This window comes from Pelodiscus sinensis, chromosome 12 (genome assembly GCF_049634645.1).
Source record: "Pelodiscus sinensis isolate JC-2024 chromosome 12, ASM4963464v1, whole genome shotgun sequence".
Classification (NCBI taxonomy): Eukaryota; Metazoa; Chordata; order Testudines; family Trionychidae; genus Pelodiscus; species Pelodiscus sinensis.
This window is the reverse complement of record NC_134722.1, coordinates 4,662,778-4,677,019: the sequence shown is the minus strand read 5'-3', so window position 1 is coordinate 4,677,019 and position 14,242 is coordinate 4,662,778. Positions and strand designations below refer to the sequence as shown.

General features: G+C 47.9%; 1 protein-coding gene across 6 annotated transcripts in view; it reads left to right on the top strand.

Moving 5' to 3' along the window:
* The window catches only part of LOC102449832 (zinc finger protein 469), a 511,263-nt gene that overhangs the window by 59,090 nt on the left and 437,931 nt on the right, over positions 1–14,242 (top strand). For all 6 annotated transcript variants that reach the window (XR_012906629.1, XR_331721.4, XM_075939908.1 and 3 more), the window contains exon 2: positions 2,525–2,590. The gene's annotated coding sequence lies outside the window, so the exon portion shown is untranslated. The remainder of the gene's footprint in view (positions 1–2,524; positions 2,591–14,242) is intronic.

Sequence of the window (14,242 nt, the reverse complement as noted above, 5' to 3'; positions counted from 1 at the left end):
TGCCCAACCCAAACCTTCCTTGTTGCAATTAAGCCCATTGCTTCCTATCCTACATGGACACCCACTTACATTTCCAGAATATGTAGATGGGCCTTACCGTAAATGGGCCTTAAGCTCCTGACGTTCTGGATGGTTTATTTAAACTCCTCTTACAATATTCCTGATATTCTCTGGTGTTGGTCAGATTAAAAATAATATGGAAACAGTCTTTCTTCTGGTTCTTTCACTTCTAGCCTTGGAAGAACTTAGGAAGAGCAGAGGCATGCAGAAAAATGGGGTAAAGGTGCTTGATGATCTATTAGATGGATAGTTGTAACTTCAGATGTAAATACTTATATTCATGAATCACCTTTTATTAATATTCAAAAAGTTTGCTATTTAAGCAAAGCTTTGGATTTTATACAAAATAGGTGGCATTTTTGTTTTAAAATGTACCTTTCTGGGAACTGAGTACACTAAAATTCCAATAATCCGGCATCCAATAGTCCAGCACTCCTGATAGTCCGGCATCAAAATGGCAAGAGCCTAGTGACTGAGCTTCTGCAAAAAATGAGTTACAAGGTAACAGCGGCAGCAGCTGAACTGAGCAAAAAGGGTAAAAAAGGCTTAAAAAAACTAAAACATTACAGTACACTGTATACAGTATGTACAATAGAAGGGTTAAGAACACTTTTTATACAGTATATAATATATACAGTGTGTATATATATAACCATTTTATAGTACCTCCTGATAGTCCGGCATATTTGATAATCCGGCACCACCTAAGTCCCATAGGTTCTGGATTATCGGAAGTCTACTGTATTTCAGATTGTTGTATCATATCATTACCTCACAGACACTCACCTTTCCTTTCCCCGTTCTAAAATTGAATTTGTCAATTTTATATGTGTTCGCTTTTTTTTTTTATTGTATCACTTCGGTATACAGGCAGTCCCCGGGTTACGTACAAAATAGGGACTGTAGGTTTGTTCTTAAGTTGAATCTGTATGTAAGTCGGAACTGGCATCCAGATTCAGCCGCTGCTGAAACTGATCAGTTTCAACAGTGGCTGAATCTGGACGCCAGTTCTGACTTACATACAGATTCAACTTAAGAACCCCAGGCATCCCCAAGTCAGCTGCTGCTGAAACTGATCAGTGGCTGATTCCAGGAAGCCCAGGGCAGGGGCTTCCTGTAGTCAGCCACTGGTCAGTTTCAGCAGCGGCTGACTTGGGGACGCCTGGGGCAGAGCAGCTGGGGTGCTGCTGGGTTGGTCCAGTAGCACCGCCGCTCCTCGGCGCTACTGGACCAACCCAGCAGCACCCAAGCTGCTCTGTCCCAGGCGTCCTGATTCAGCCGCTGCTGAATCTGACCAGTGGCTACGGGACAGCGCTACGGGACCAACTGGCAGCGCCCCAGCTGCCATACCACAGGTGTCCGGAGCAAAGCCATGGAGCACGGGGGCAGCGGGACAGCCCAGACGCGCCGTGGCTGTCCTGCTGCCCTCGGGCTCCGTGGCTTTGCTCTGCTTTGTTCCCCGTCCCCCTGGTCTGCAGACCAGAGGGACGGGGAGCAAAGCCGCGGAACACGCGGGCAGCGGACAGCCCGTGTGCTCCGCGGCTTTGCTCTGCTTTGCCCCCCCCCACCTCTGCAGACCAGGGGGACGGGGGGGGGGGGGGCAAAGCAGAGCCAAGCAGAGCCAAGCCGCGGAGCGTGCGATCAGCTGACAGCCGGGATGTGTCTGGGCTGTCAGCTGGCCGGGCGCTCCGCGGCTTGGCTCTGCTTTGCCCCCCCCCGTCCCCCCCTCCGTCCCCCTGGTCTGCAGACCAGGGGGAGGGGGGGGAGGCAAGGCAGAGCCAAGCCGCGGAGCGCCCGGCCAGCTGACAGCCCAGACGCGTCCGGGCTGTCAGCTGATCGCACGCTCCGCGGCTTGGCTCTGCTTGGCTCTGCTTTGCCCCCCCCCCCCCCGTCCCCCTGGTCTGCAGGGGGGGGGGCAAAGCAGAGCCAAGCCTCGGAGCGCGAGGGCAGCGGACAGCCCTGTCCGCTGCCCACGTGTTCCGCCGCTTTGCTTCCTCTCCCTGGTCTGCTGGAGACCAGGGAGAGGAACGCCCCTGTTCGTAACTGCGGATCCGACGTAAGTCGGATCCGCGTAACTCGGGGACTGCCTGTATATGGTCGTGCCAATTTTTTTCCACAAATTGACCTGAGGAAGTGGGTCTGGCCCACAGAAGCTCATCACCTAATAAACCATCGTGTTAGTCTTTAAAGTGCTGCATAGTCCTGTCTTTTGTTTCAGCTAGACCAGACTAACACGGCTGCTTCTCTATCATTGTAAAAAATAGGGGGGTGTTTTGTTTTTGTTTTTTGCATTATGAAACAGCTTCCCTGGTTAAAAAAAACAAAACAACCTCCACGTGTGTATTGAAAAGGGGGTGAGAGTGATCACAAGCCATGCGATGCAAAGTTGTTTGGAGGAGCAGGGCTAGCCACATTTTATGTTAAATTATTTGCCTCTCTCTCTTTTTTTGTTTCCCTATCTTAGGTGGCCTATTGATTCCCTGCACCAATTCCACCCTGACTGAAGTCCTGTCCAGGAATCCTGAACCAGGTATCATTTCTGGCATTTTATTTGCATGAAAAGGCCGGACCTGATACTGCTTTCACTGACCCGTGTATTTGCATCCAGTCCAGTGGCGTTCCTCCTGGCCTAGAGCCTGAACCTGTGCCCAGCCAATCAAGGGAAGGATTCCTGTTGACTTCGGTGGCCGTTGTGTGTGTGGTTTGTGCGAGAGGTGCATGGTGCCTGTTGGGTTTTATCCGAATTCTCTCTTTGCAGTGAAGCAGCCAGGGTATATGTCTTCCTAGCTGACAACTGCAGGATCGCAGTTGTTCGGCAAATTGTATTGGTGCACTAATGCGTCACCCTCTGCGTGGTCATTAGGCAGGAACCCTGTTACTGTTAAACAACCTGTTCAGATTTGTCACTGTGGTAGGGGTGGGGGGCTGCTCTGTCATGCTCCTTTCCCTCCCCTCCCCCCACACCCCGGGTCCAAATGTGGCTCTGCAGGCCTTCTCCACGTTCGTCTGTTGGAGCAGAGTGGCCTGTTCTTCATTTTGTCACCCGGCTGTTGAGAGACTAACCCCTTGCAATTTGTCTGCCTGAGGCGTTGCAGAAAGAACAAAATCTCAAATGCCAGCCTTGGGGTTCGGTGCTAACGCCACAGGACTTCTCTCTGCTGATCTTCCCTGGCTCTTTCCCTAGAGAGATGGAGACAGGCCTTCTTCACTGGCTCTGGTCCTCTGGATTGGTCAGAGTTTCCTCTAAGCTCTTCTAGGCCTTGCTAGGACTGGCTTGTTGGCAAGCTGGTCTGAGTGGGTTTTCTTTGAGCAGAGTATGTGGGGCGCCACTGTCGTCAGCTGGGGGCAGGAAGGCCTGTTGCACCCTCGAGTAACCCGCACACCTACTGGGTGTGGGCGCACGGTCCCATGGGGTGGCACTTAGACCACTTACGGAGAGAGAATGCGTTTGCTCTGGCTACAGCAGGGCTTGGCAAAATATGATCTGCAGGGTGGATTCGGGCTGCGAAGCCGCAGGATCCGGCCCACGAGAGCCTCAGCTGGCTCCCTGCCTGCCCCGCCCCCGTTTGGCTCTCAGGGAAGCCGGCTGCTGCGGGACCACGTGCTTCTGTGAATGCTGAGAGTCCAGGAAAGGGGGCAGAGGCTTCTCTCACTGCTCCCGCCCCCAGTAGTTCTCATTGGCCCGTTTCCGGCCAATAGCAGCTCACTGTTGGCAGGGTAGGCAGCATATGAAGTGCCCCTCCCCCTTCATCCCCCGGGTTCACATGGCCCCTGTAGCTGCTGTGAGCAGTACGGGGGCATGGAAGGCAGGGATCCTGGTTAAGGAACCTGCTGGGCTGCTGGCTGGGAGCCACCTAGGTAAGGTCTCCCAGCTACAGCCTGCCTCTGGCATCTCAGCCCCTCCATCCCCCGACATTCTCCTTCCCTCCTGCATCCTTACCCCATGTAATCCAAACCTACACCCCCTGCTCCAGCACCCATACATCTTCCCAGTCACTGCGTCCCCTCCTATACCCCTCCTCAGGTCACAGCCCCCTTTGAGACCTTGCACTCACTCCTGCCCCAGGTTACAACCCCCTCCCAGACCCTGCACTCGTGAGATTCCATTGCCACCCAGCTGATTAGCAGAGCACCGGCAGCTAGGTTTTCTTTTCCACTGGTGGTGCACATGCACACATGCCTTGGGGGGCACACAAATTTATTCCGCACGTGGATGGAAAAGATGAGCGGGAACATTGAACTAGCCTTGGCGTGTCTCCAGAAAGGAATCCCTATTTCCTTAGAATCATGTTTCACTTCCAGCACTGTCACATTCCCTAACGTGGCAGCCAGGGCCCTTGTCTGGTAGGCCCCCGTCAGTTCCTGTGGCCCCAATTGGTTCCCCTAGAGCAGGCTGATTGGGGATATGCAGCTAACTAGCCAATCCTGATGAGCCTATTAGCATCCGCGAAGGGGTATAAAAGAAAAATCAAGAAGGGCATGCGGGAGAGTGGACCAAGGCTAAGTGAGCTCGGGGTGCACTGATATCTCAAGGAAGGGAGACCTCTGCTTCATAGAATCATAGAATCCCAGTCAGAGGCATCTAGTCCAGCCCCCTGCCCAAGGCAGGACCAATCCCAACTCAATCAACCCAGCCAGGGCTATGTCAAGCCAGGACTTAAACACCTCTAGGGCTATGTCTACACTCGGGGCTTCTTGCACAAGTACGGCAGTTCTTGTGCAAGAATCTGCAGAGCGTCCACACTGCCCACCGGCTTTTGTGCAAGGAAATTTACAGTACGGCGCGGTAAGGGAGGGCTTCTTGCGCAAGAGCTACGCTGTTTTCTAACAGGCATAAGCTCTCTTGCGCAGGAGCTGTTGCACAAGAGGGCAGTGTGGACGCTGGCAGGGGTTTCTTGCGCAAGAGAGCCCTATGGCTAAACTGGCCATCGGCACTTTCTTGCGCCACACTGCCATGGGCGCTCTTGTGCCAAGGCATAGCTGGCACATGGCAGTGTGGCTGTGTTCTTGCGCAAGAGCACCAGTGGCAGTGTGGACGCTCTCTTGCGGAAGATGTTCTTGTACAAGAAGCCTCGAGTGTAGACATAGCCTAGGGATGGAGATTCCACCCCCTCCCTAAGGAGCCCATCCCAGTGCTTCCTCATCCTCCTAGAGAAAGAGTTTTCCTAATCTCCAACCTAGACCTCCCCCACTGCAACTTGAGCCCATTGCTCCTTGTTCTGCCATCTGCCCCCACTGAGAACAGCCTCTCTCCATCCTCTTTGGACCCTCCCTTCAGGAAGTTGAAGGCTGCTCTCAAATCCCCCCTCACTCTTCTCTTCTGCAGACTAAATAAGCCCAAATCCCTCAGCCTCTCTTCGAGGTCATGTGCTCCAGCCCCCTCATCATTTTGGTTGCCCGCCGCTGAACCCTCTCCAATGCATCCACAGCCTTTTTATAGTGACCCAGAACTGGACACAATACTCCAGATGAGTCCTCACCAGAGCCGAATAAAGGGGAATAATCACTTCTTTAGATCTGCTGGCAATGCTCCTCTTAATGCACCTTCATATGCCATTAGCCTTCTTGGCTACATATCCAGCTTCTCATCCACTGTAACCCCAGGTCCTTTTCTGCTGAACTGCTGCTTAGCCAGTTGGTCCCCAGCCTGTAACAATGCTTGGGATTCTTCCATTTCTCTCTGGCCATGTGGAAAAGGGCTAAAGAGCAAGAAAATATTACAGACATATTGCACAAGACTGTATTGTGCGGGTGATGGGAATATAAACAAAGTTACCTGAAACTGCCACTTGCTGCAGAATTTGAGAGCTGTCTGGGGCATTGGAGGATGGCAACGGAGCAATATAACACGGTTGGTCCACTTCCTGCAAGCTGCTAGGCAGGGATTGGTATCTTGTGCTTGTACAAGGCCCCGTAGACTTCCCAGATGTTTCTGATCATAAATCTAATGGGTGGATGAAGAAATGCCTCATGCATGTCTTGAGAAATCCTACAAGTATTTGAAATCTTGTTGATTCTTGTCCCCTTCTGTCCCCTTTCATCACGTTAAAGTGAGGGCTGTATCGCATTCGCAAGTGGCCGCAGAGACAGTGGGAGGTATGTGGAGTTCTGGCTATGCAATGAAGCCAAACTGAAATACTTCACCTATTCCTGGGTTAGGTTTCATGTGTCCCTACCTGATGTTATTTATTACTTTACATAATTTATAACTCCATTAGCAGAGACATAAGTAGAGCTGCAAGAATACAGCAACAAGGGAAAAAAACATCTGGGTAAAATTCACCCCTTTGCAGCGGGCCAGCTGTACGTCATGTTAATGTGGGACATATGTGGTGCACAATCACTGACCCATCTATGTGCACAGAAGTCAACGTCAGGCTTAGTGAATATTCTTCCACATAGAAACTACTGATCTGCATTCCTGGTATTTGTGACTCCCTGTTCTGTGCTTATTCCCCAATCGATTCAGATGAACACGATGGCATTGGCAGGGGCATTTCTGGGAAAGATGAAGCCCCGCATATCCTTGTGCGAGTAAATATTCACAAGAGGATTTCCATAGAAAGTGCTCCTGCGGCTATTTTGGAATGCTCACCAGATAGACTTGTAGAATGTTTATGCCTGTTTGGGGGCAACTAGAAAACAGCAAAAGGAGCGGGCGGGAGGATGGGGGAGGAGGATTCCTAGCTGATCAAACTGTGATCACCTTGTCTGCCACAGATATGAAAATGTGTAACTTGGGTGAGTAATTGGCTGCCATTAATAACAGAGACAGATTTAGAGCAACTAGTTTACGTTTGTAACAACCACAGCAGATTACACGTTTGTTTGTAAACTTCTGTTACAGCAAACAAGTGGGGAATCATTTCCCCTTGTACTTTTATTTCCTGGCTTTGGTCTATGGATCTGCTTCCCCATCACAAAAATCCAGGGCAGTACAAGGAGGGCAGCTGCTGTCAATCTTTATTGCTAAAGAAACACCGAAGCCTGAAATTGGGACCTTTGAAACAAAAGTTTTCCAGATCGTTATGAATGGGTGAGCAACAGTGGGGGTGCAACGCATGTGCAGGTTACACACTGAGGTAGACTGTGTGTGTCACAGGTAAAGCAGACAAGAGGAGGCTGTTTCTTTTGGGACCAAAGTCTGGCTTCAGTTATATCAGGATAAATCTAAAGTTGCTAGAGAACTCGGGAAGTTAGGTAGAATTTAGGGTTGTATTTCAAATTACAGTCTAGTCCTAAAATTATTCTCTGCGTGTGTGTCCCTGCTTTGCATTACACCTTGCTGTTAGTTGATTTTCTTGTTAGAGCCTTCCATCTACCTCTTCAATGCTAATTTTTCACACCCACTGGATGCTAAATGACAAAGCACATAACATCTGTTTTCTGACCGGTTTACAAATTCCAAGGTCCCAGTTTGTATCATTGCAGAATTTGACCGGAGAGGCTTAGATGAGTTTGGTTAAGAGCCAAATAAGTATTCAGGCAGAATCAAAGCTCTCCTAACCTTTTGAAAGTCTCAGCACCGTATATACAGTCAGTGGTTTCTGCATGGCCAAGTCCTGTAGCAAAATATTGGTTGTAAAGTGGAGCTCATTTTCCATCTAAATGCAAGTCAACTGCAACTTAGTAATCTTTCAAATGAGAATATTGATAATTGTGCAATAAATGGCCTGATTTTGCAAATGGAAATCAGATCGGGAATTGCGCTCACTGGAGTGGAGAATAGTTTAAGATATGAAAACGCTGCATTTGTTGGCAGCTCTGAGTCTAGGCACAAAATTAGTTATCCAGAGGGGGTCTAGAGATTGGCAGCTAGCACAAGTATTTCCTCTTGCCGTGCAGGGATTAATGTGTACGCGATCTTCTCTGCTACAGCACGCTGCCCTCTGGCGTCCAGACAATAGAGGATGCTATAGAGAACAGAATCCTTTTAGGGAGTAGAAGCAGGTCTGGAAAGTCAGCAACTGCCTTTGTTAACAAGTCCGACCTCTTACTCCAAACCACATGCGCATTGAAGCTTTTCCCCCCCAGCTTTTAATAAAGGATAATCACTGACTTACTAAATCAATCTGTATTCCAGGGGTGAAATACAAACAGATTCTGCCTGGCAAAACACCAGCAGCTGTACCATATGGCTTAGGATAAACAGTTTGGGGATAGCAAGTGGGTATATTGCAGACGATGCATGATGTTAGAGCGGTGGAATAGAGGAACAGTTAATTTGATTAGGAGACTCTCCAGTCACCGACCTTTAGTTCAATTAATCCTTTGGAGTCTCACCGATCCACGTGTAAAGTTTTTGGTGATTCATATGAAATCTCAGTATTTCTGGACCCTCTAATAGAATGCCCCTCATCCTCACCAGCATCAGTTTTGCTGGCAGTCTCTGGAAATTGCCTCTGTCCTCAGAGTTTTGACTGTGCATATAGAAAGAAGCCAAACACTTCAAGGCTACGTCTACACTGGCATGATTTTCCGGAAATGCTTTTAACGGAAAACTTTTCTGTTAAAAGCATTTTCGGAAAAGCGCGTCTAGATTGGCAGGATGCTTTTCTGCAAAAGCACTTTTTGCAGAAAAGCGTCCGTGGCCAATCTAGACGCGCTTTTCCACAAAAAATCCCCGATGGCCATTTTCGCAATCGGGGCTTTTTTGCGGAAAACAAATCTCTGCTGTCTACACTGGCCCTTTTGCACAAAAGTTTTTCGGAAAAAGACTTTTGCCCGAATGGGAGCAGCATAGTGTTTCCGCAAAAGCCCTGACAATCTTACAGGAGAGTGTCAGTGCTTTTGCGGAAATTCAAGCGGCCAGTGTAGACAGCTGGCAAGTTTTTCCGAAAAGCAGCTGCTTTTCCGGAAAAAGTGGCCAGTCTAGACACAGCCCAATAGAATGAACTAGGGCAGGGTGGGGAACCTAAGGCCCGAGGGCCGGATGCAGCCCCTGTGTTGCCTGGATCTGGCCCCTGAGGCTTAGGGCGTCTGGCAGCATTGGGGAGCCCGTGTTGGCACTAAAGCTTGCCTCCCCGCTGACTCCCTGCAGCCCCCGGCCCTCAGCTGATTTTTCTGTGGGTCAGCTGCCCTCGACCCAAAAAAAGGTTCCCCACCCTCTGAACTAGGGGGAAAAACTTTGATTTTTTTTAAAGATTTCCTTACTTTGTGGTTAGTTGACTATATTGAATGCATTATCTTTAGTCCATCATAGAACTAGTTTAATAAAAGGTTTACATCTCTCCCTGTAGCTGACCATTTAAGGATGGGTTCAGAATGGCGTATCCTAGTTTCCATGGCAGCAAGCTGTGGTGAAGGTGCACCTCATGGTGTTTAGAGGGAAAAGAAAAGTTAAAAAGGAGGCGGCAGTTTGAGAATGGCGCCAGGTATTGATCCACAATAGGAAGGATATTGAAGAAATAAACTAGTATATTGTATATTGTTGACTTCTTGTAAGCAAGGGTTGTATTGCAGTCATACTAAATGCCACTCGCGTTAAATATACCATGGAACAAGGAAGTCTTCTGATTAAGGCCCTGGCAGCTCATCAGTGTCAAGTCTGGCTTCAGTTATGCCAGGAGAAATCTAAAGTTACTACTGAACTCTGTGAACGTAGGTAGAATTTACACTGCCAGGTAATCAGATGTTGGTGGAATTCCTAAGTCTGTCCTAGGCTCCCGCGGTGACCCTGGACAAACCATATAATCTGTTTGTGATGTGTTTACACAGTAGTGCGCACCTCGAAATAAGCTATGCAGTTTGGGCTACGCAAATTGCCTCGCTGATTTTGAAATAGCTTATTTTGAAACGTGGCGCTGTCTACACAGCGCTAACTTCAAACTAAATGGCTAATCCGTCATCTTCCTTACTCCTTGTGCCATGATGTTTACCGGAAGCTGGAATAGCAAGCCCGTTACTTCGAATGCATTTTGAACTAGCGAGTGTGCTGCGAAGACGCACAGAATGCTGTTTTGGGAGAACGGACGTTCTCCCGAAATAGTGCCGCTGTGTAGACGTACCCTTTGAGTCCCAGGTCCCCATCAGTAAAATGGGGATAATGTTTCTCACCTTGCAAAGGAATCTAAAGACGAAGGCATTTGTGTGCAAAATGGACTGCAGCAATGGGGCCGGCAGCTAAGGGTATGTGTTCACTGCAATTAAAACCCAAAGCTGGGCCGAGTCAGCTGACTCAGGCTAAGGGGCTGTTTTAATTGCAGTGTAGAAATGTGGACTCAGACCTGGGCTCTGGGAAGCCACAAAGGGGGGGAGGGGTGCTGGAATTTGGGCTCCAGCCTGAGCCCCAAATGTCTACCCCACATCTAAACAGCCCTTCAGACCAACTCCCACGTCTGTTGACTGAGGCCAGTCACAGGTGTTTAATCACCATGTTGCCATACCTTAAGCAGACAGATGTTTTCTTAGATTTCCCGGGCACTGAAATTGCAGGGGATCCATTAGTTGATATTTGCGCCACAAAGACTCTTAGCCATTCTTCTTAAACAAAGCAACCCACCCCAATAACCTAGGTCCACGTGTCTGTTGTTTCCTCTTGCTATCTTCTGCTAAGTAAGATGGATGATCTTCCCAGTCAGTATTGAACATCACAAATACCCCGCTGTGTGCTGGTTGGAAGAAATAATGTTGGGAGAAGCTTTGGGAAAGTAACTAGCCAGCTTCTGATTGGTGACATTTTCAGCACTCTTGTTTGAAAAGACGTGCAATAATTTTTTCCAGGAGTCCGGTGAAGATGGGCGCTCCTATGAGGTTGCTGAGTGTATAACCGGTAAAGAGCAAATTTCTGCATGCTTGCCTGACTCCAACTTGGCTTTGGTATTTCTATTCCTGGCTATAAATTAACAGAGTTGAGCTTTGTAGCATTCTTTGGAAGAAAATGCAACCTAGTTTTATAAAAAAAAAAAAAAAAAAAAATCGACACACACGAATTAGAAATATCATAATGTGCTTCAGCTGATGACATTATGCAAGTTCCTATACATCAATTCATCTTGGGCAAATCGAGTCCGAGTTGGGTGTGCTTTGGTTCTGTCCCAGTGCAACGTGCCTGCATCCAGGTTAGATTGTTGTGCAGTGCCGTGAAGGTAGAACCTACTGGGTGGGCTTTCCTTTGTGAACCTAGTTGGAAATAATTACTCAAGGAGCAGGACTCAGATACCTGCCATGAGCATAATCTTGTTTTGCTGACCCCGTCCAAGATCTGCTGCTATGCAAGGAGGGGAGAGGATTCCTGTGTGTTTTGGAATGCATTAAGGCCATGTGTATCTGGCTGGATTTATTTAAGCTTCGACGTGTTGGAAGAATGTATGTAAAGTAAAATAAACATTGACTTAGGCATTTTGCAGAGGTTGGTGCAATTTGCCTGATTTTTTTTGGAAAGGTGATGCCTTTGGACAGGGGAGGTACAGTAGGCGGTCGGGTTCCCTTTGAGTTTACTCCAGGTGCTGAGATGCTGTCCAGAGAGAATGTGCTGAGATGGGCCAACGAAAGGTGTAAATTAAGTGGAATTGTACTTAGCTTCAGGCCTAGTTCTCACAAGTGAACCTTTTCAATCCCCACTGATTCTCTGCGGAACCAGGGATCTGCCTATAATGATCTCATTGCAGGAATGCAGCCATCAACTGCAAGTGACTGGGTTCTCTTTGTTCATTCCCATTTTACCTGTAATAGAGCTGTTGGCACAAATCAGGGCTCCTGCTCTAGCTTGTTACGCTGGAGGGTGTTGGCAACTGCCATTATGTTTTGTCTTTGGTTTATCAGCAATCACAAGCAGAGGATCATGGTAGCTACTCTTCCTTCTGGCTAACTAAAAGAAGCAATTAAGCTCCTTTATGGCCTGAGAGAGCAGCAACAATGGAAGCCACCGCCCAAATTACTGGTTGCATGGAAGGCCTGAGGAAGAACTAATTCCAGGAGAGTAAGAAGGGTTTTCCCAAGCACATTTTGCAAATACAGGCATTGATAGGCTTGTGGCTGTGTGTCAAACAGAATGCAGCCAGAGAAGTGAGAAGAAAGTCCTAGAAGCATTGTTAGCGCGGCCCTGAGATAAAAGTCAAGAAATACATTCTTTTGGGCAGAGCTGTGGCTGGAAAATCTGGCTTGCAGTTGTGAGCAAGGAAACTGCCTACTGCAGTTTGTGCTTGCTGTGCTCCGGCAAACAGGAGGTTGTTTGTTTGCATTCTTTGTAAATAAATAGGATTGCACCACGGACAGTATCAGACTCCTATGAAAAAATCCTCCTCCTTAGTAAAAACAACCCAGCAAGGCTCTGAATACAGGCTAACTCCTAGGATTAAAATAATTTGGTACTGATTCATAAGGTATCTGAGTGCCGCACAACACCCTAGCTATACAGAGGGGAGATAAAGAGAGACTAAGTAACTTGCCCAAGGTTAGACAAGAAATCTGTTGCAGAGAAGGGACCCGAGTCTGTCTCTCTCTCTCCTGCTAACCACTGAGCCCTCCCTTCCTCTTTGTCACAACAAACAAGTGTGCAAAACCAGACCCTCGTGAGCACCTAAGAGTATCCAGTGTGGAAGCACATACAAGAGGAAAAAAGCATTGACTAAAGGGGCTTGAAAAGGAGAGGCTATAAGAAACCGTGAGTTTAAAATGATGGAGAAATGGTTCAGGTCTGCCCTTTTTAATGCTGATTTTGCCAGTATGTGGCAGTGGCAGCGGGATGGATGCTTCTTTCCCTGGGTTTCCTGTCTCTTGTGGATTAAATGAAGAAATGTAATGTCCGTAGGACGTAGTTTTTATATTTAAATGCAGTAAAGGTAATTCTGTTTAATGTAGTCCGATTTTAACAAATGAGCGCACACGCAGAATAAAGCCACTTCCCTCAATACCGTTTTAATTATGAAAGGGAAAAAAATTACACATTACAAATGATGATGAATAGAATTTTATTGCAGTTCATGTGAGGACTTATTTAATAGTAAATTACATTAGACACTAGCAAAATCCTTCCCCCCTTCTAAGGTTTATTTGAAGCTTGTTGAACTTTAACTGGAAAAATGAGCTGTGAATTGAATCAGAGCCTTGCAGAGCCAGTCCAAACGGTGCTTTGTGTGTACGGTTTAGATTAGCCCCGTTTAATTCCAGATTGCATACATACATTTCTAACATCTGTGAAATCAAAACCAGACACTTCTGCTTTATTAAAATAGTTTCTCGTGTGTCCCCGCCCCCTGTGGTTAATTTGTTAGGATTCAAATACTTGAGTTGTGCAGGTTTTGTTTTGGAGCAAATATCTCTTTCCCCACCCTTGATTGGTTCATCCTAGTTGATAATCTCTGGGCTCTGACAACTCAGACCTAGCTCCTGAGCCTGCTATCAAAGTCTGCCATGGAGCAGGTGATAAGGATGCTGTACAGTGAGCCAAGAACTGGAATGAAACCACGTGGTGCCATTACACATTCCCCTCGTGCGAGTTGACTCACTACTAGCGTGCAGCACATTCCGGCTGGCCAGCAGTGACTTTCTTCTCTTCCTCGCTCCTGTATTTTCCTCCCTGTTCCCCCAATCTGTTCTCTTTCATTTCTTGCTCCTCCTCTCTTTTTTTGATGATAGATGTTCAATTTCATTTGTGACCGGCACTGAGCTTTGATTTGTCGGGGGAGAGGAGTGTAGAAACCCCCGTATGTATTCAATAAATACGCGACACCTGTTTTGGTCCTGCCTGACAGGACCGAGTTATCAAATGCTTCAAGGAGGTGGCATTGAAACGAGTGCCGAAAGAGTGGACTGAGATCGGGGGCTTGGTGGAGTAGATATTTTGTGGCAATCCCTCAAGGCAGTCGGATGTCTAATATGATGCAATCTACAGTATCGAGATCCATACTCCTTAATAATAACCAGATAGCCTCATGACTTAAGTTCTGGGTGGATGTAATTCTCTGTAATGCCTCCCAGGGAGCAAGGGTGTGAAATGGATCTGTGCCCTCTTGGAGTTCCTCACTGACTCCTTTTACAGAGCTTTGCCTAGTCTCCGTGACTCACATCGCACCATTCCCTAGGGGCTCTGATTCTGCAAATCCCTCCATACGTGCCTAAAACCAGGGTCCAGGGCGCTGATTTTCACTGACCAAACAGAGAGGGTTTGCTTTAACAGACCAGCCCATGGAGAAACAAGATGCTTGGGCGATTTGGCTTTTCGAGATGCCTTTACCATCTA